We start from the raw sequence: 3,980 nt of genomic DNA, 5'->3' as shown, positions 1-3,980 counted from the left end.
CTACTATCTACCTCATGAAATACAGTTTAAATTAAATCAAGTTGTGGCTGCAAGTACCTGGTACACCATGCTGCTCTCACTTGATGCCTCAGCTGCCAAGAAGCCATCATCCCCACATGGCAGCCCAGAGTGCCCGGGACTGCGGGGCATGAAGGGCATGCAGGAGCCATCAAGTTCAAATTCAGTCATTTTTCAGAGGGAACAACTCAGGGGCGGAAGGACAGGGGATAAAGTGACTTGTTCAAAGTCACCTAGCTAGTTAGAGACAGAGACACGTTGTAAAAGAAAAACAGTTGTGCACCTCTCTGTTTTAGGATAACATTTTACTTTATTATATTTACATTGTGTTAATTTGTAATCCCCTTCTTTTCTAGGAGTTGCAAATACTTCCTGTGGTCCGGCCATTACCCATCAAGGTACAGAGAGGCAGGAATAAGTTAGTTGCATGAGCTGGGACCCCTTAACCCCTCACTGTCTTTTAGGAGACCTTTTATAGACAGGTTTTCTCCGCTTCTCTGAATAGGAGGAGTCGATGGATGGGAGCAGCTCTGGGAAACACTGTGGCAGAGGCCATCCTGGTTCTGAAGCCACTGAGAGGACCCAGGGCCAGGAGTACTTGGTCCTTAGCAAATTCTATCTCTGTTCCCTATAATGAGCAAAATATAAACATTCTTTCCAATGACTATATTAGTTTTTAATTAAAATGTCTTCTCTTAATTGGTGATCTTTAATACTACTACTATGCACCTGTAGAGAATATCTTTATAAAGGGCTCAAAGGTCATATCAGATAAATATCTGGAATGTAGAAAATGATTCTAGTGGCCTACCTTCTCTTGAAGGTTCATCGAGCCAAATAGGGGAGCCCTGAATGGCCCCTGCGTGATCCCTGAGTGAGCTGGCCGTGTCTGAACTGGAGGCAGCTCCAGGGCCCACTGCAGGGCAGTGCTTCTGCCAGGAGTGAGCGCTGGGCCCTGAAATGCATCTGGGCCACCAAGGAGACTCACCCCAGCAGCAGTTGAGGGATTTTCATCTCTCAGATGGACGGTTGCCCAGTGCGGTTGCCCCTGAATCAGGCACTGCAGCTAACCCAACGCCAGCCTGGAATCAGCCCAGATCTTCCCTGGGTTCTGCCGGTGAACTTTTCTCCACTTCCTGAGAAGAATAGAATTTTACCTGCTTAAAAGTGTTTTATTCTTTTCACTGCTTTCTTCTTTCAAAGGAAACAAAATTTAATCAAAATCCTGTTTCCAAAACAAAACAAAACAAATCTAATTTACTAGGGAAGGAAAAAAGAGTGAAGAGTTCACGTGAGTTCTGAGGAGTCCAATTTAATAGAGAAACTACTTATAGGAAACTTGAAAAATGAATTTGAACTGCTAAAATGAATACACTCAAGAGAAAAAATGCTGTTGATAATGTTTGTTGTTCTCCTGTGTTGTGCTTTTGTACTAGGCAGTGGGAAGCATGCTGTTTAAAGGGAAGTCCCAGGCACACTGCAATTCTCAACTCTGCTGGTCATACAAACAGAACTGTGAACTTAAAGTCACCAGGGGCTTTGGGCTTTGGGCTTTGGGCTTGGACAAAAGGAAATGCTATTTTAGATGCAAACTATTATATATAGGATAAGCAATAAGGTCCTACTGTATAGCACAGGGAACTATATTTAATATCCTGTGATAAACCATAATGGAAAAGAATATGAAAAAGGAGATATATATATATATATATAACTGAGTCACTTTTCTGTGCAGCAGAAACTAACACAACATTGTAAATCAACTATACTTCAATAAAGTTAAAAAAAATTTTTTTAAAAAGGAAATGCTATTTTGAAGGTGAACCTTCTGACCTTACAAGATCTGTGCTTCATGTTGGGGAGAGCAAGGGGGTGCAGAGTGGTCTGGAGGATGGGTTAAGCCCCATACACCCTCTTCCTAGTTGTGTGCCTCGTTCCCTCATCTGTCAAGCAAGGATGATGGTGGAACTCATTTCCAAGGATGACCGTGGGGGAATAAACAAGACAGAACAAGACAGCACATGCTAAGTGCTCAGAACTGTGCCTAACACGTAACCTACATTCACCTAGACCCTTACTACTATTGTGTGGGAAAAAAAATCCAGGTGTTTTAAAATGAAACATTTCTACAAGAAACTTACATTTTTGTTTTTACTTTGCTTCCTGTTCTATGTTATTTCCAGCATAGTCATAGCAGTCTTCACTGTTGAGTACCTATCATATTTTAGACTTAGTGCTGGGAGCTTTTATGTCACTTATCTCCCTAACTCCTCATGACAATCTCAACAATAAATAACAGTAAAGAAGAACTCATTGTATAGGGTTTCAGACAAGAAAAGAGTTGTGAGCTTGTGTTGATCAGGAAAAAATTTCCTGGAATAGGAAGACTTAAGTTGGGCCGTTTAAGGAGGAGGAGGATGAACTGAGGGGTTGAGTAGGGAGTTGGGAATGAGGTTTTCAGGAGACAGGAACAGCATGGGCAAAGGCACAGAGGCAGGGGCGGGGCACTTTCCACCCAGCACAGTTAATGACCTTCCCCAGTGACAGGGAAAAAGAGAAGTCAGAGCTATTCAGATCCCACCAGGTGATCGTGGGATGCCCAAGTGTCCCCTCTTCCTGTTCCACTGGTTGAGATGGATGACTTGCATTTGTCATTCAGGAAGCATCTTTTCACATGCATTTAGCATTTCCAGCTCAATGACTCACAATCTTGTACAACCAATCCTTACTAGTTTTATACATTAGAGTCAAATATATACATTACATATATATTCATGTCTACACACTCCCGCATATATACATGCATTCGTGTGTTTGTATGTGCATGCATGTGTGTATGTATATGTATGCATGTATGTATTGATGCACTGCTTTGCACTACTATGAATACCCCCAGGGTAGTGAGATAAGCCAGTATAGGGAGGTTTGCTTTAGTATCTTTCTCTCTCCCTTCCTCACTTCTCCTTTCTTCTCTCTATTTTTCCATCTATTACATTTCTTTATTAGATGAAGACCCTGAAACAAAGTAATCATATCAATCTTCTTTATTAGATAGTCAAGGAGCCCCAGGCTCTGGGTCTAGCTTGGGTTCCAGGTGTGATGTGTTCATGGAATAAAAAATAGATTTAAGTTTGATTCTTTTGGGAAGGCTGCAGGCCCATGTCTGGGAGCTGGAGTGGGGACAGAAGGCCACAGTCCCCAGAGTGGGGGAATGAGTGTAGTCCAGGCCCAGCTGAATGGGTCTGGTCTCCTGTCCTAGCTTTAACCTTCTCAGCACATTTAAAAGAATCCCTCTGCTTTCTTAGTTTTCTCATCTGTACCATGGAAATGGTAATTCCCTCTTGGATTATCATGAAGATAAAATGGTTTAATAAATATGAAGCACCTAGCACAATAATAGACAGGAATAACTGGCAGTTATTGTAATCATTGGAGAAGTTCCAGTTTCAGTGGTGACAGAAGGGCAGGGACCCATTGCCTGGAAGTTGGAGGATGTGTTCAGAGCCAATTTAGGGAGTTACTAGGTGACTTGCCAGGATCCCCAGCAGAGGTGGACCAGACATGCACACCTGTGGCTTCAGCTGGGTCATCTAGGTTGAAGAAAGCACGCATATGTACCCTGAACAAAAATATGATCAGAGAATAAGGCAAAAGGACTCTCTGTGTCATGTTTATATTTCACGCCCTTTCTTCCTCCCACCTCAATCGCAAGGTTTAAAGGAAGGAGTCAGAGAGCTGGCACAGTTCATCTTGGCACGGTGAACAAGGGTAACCTACTGGTGACTGACCTCCCTTCTGGGCTTGCTGCTTATCCTCTTGGTGTCCTCAGGCGAGTCAGTCCACCTTTCTTAACCTCAGTTCCCTGATCTGTAGGTGAAGGGGTTTGACAGGGTGCTCGCTAACGTTGCTGATGTCACTGGAGACACGGAAGAAACCAATCTATAGTAAGAATAGAGGAGAGT

At 43.0% G+C, this 3,980-nt stretch overlaps 1 long non-coding RNA gene across 1 annotated transcript; it reads right to left on the bottom strand.

Annotated features, from left to right (window-relative positions):
• Positions 1-306: 306 nt before the first annotated feature.
• On the bottom strand, positions 307-2,140 carry LOC309665254. The gene is made up of 2 exons (XR_014266294.1): positions 1,007-2,140; positions 307-646 (listed from the first exon to the last, which is right to left on the bottom strand). It is a non-coding gene; the product is annotated as an uncharacterized lncRNA (long non-coding RNA).
• Between the last annotated feature and the right edge of the window lie 1,840 nt (positions 2,141-3,980).

Source organism: Balaenoptera physalus (genome assembly GCF_965194825.1).
Source record: "Balaenoptera physalus genome assembly, contig: SUPER_7_unloc_1, whole genome shotgun sequence".
NCBI lineage: Eukaryota > Metazoa > Chordata > Mammalia > Artiodactyla > Balaenopteridae > Balaenoptera > Balaenoptera physalus.
This window is presented reverse-complemented; position numbering and strand designations above follow the sequence as displayed.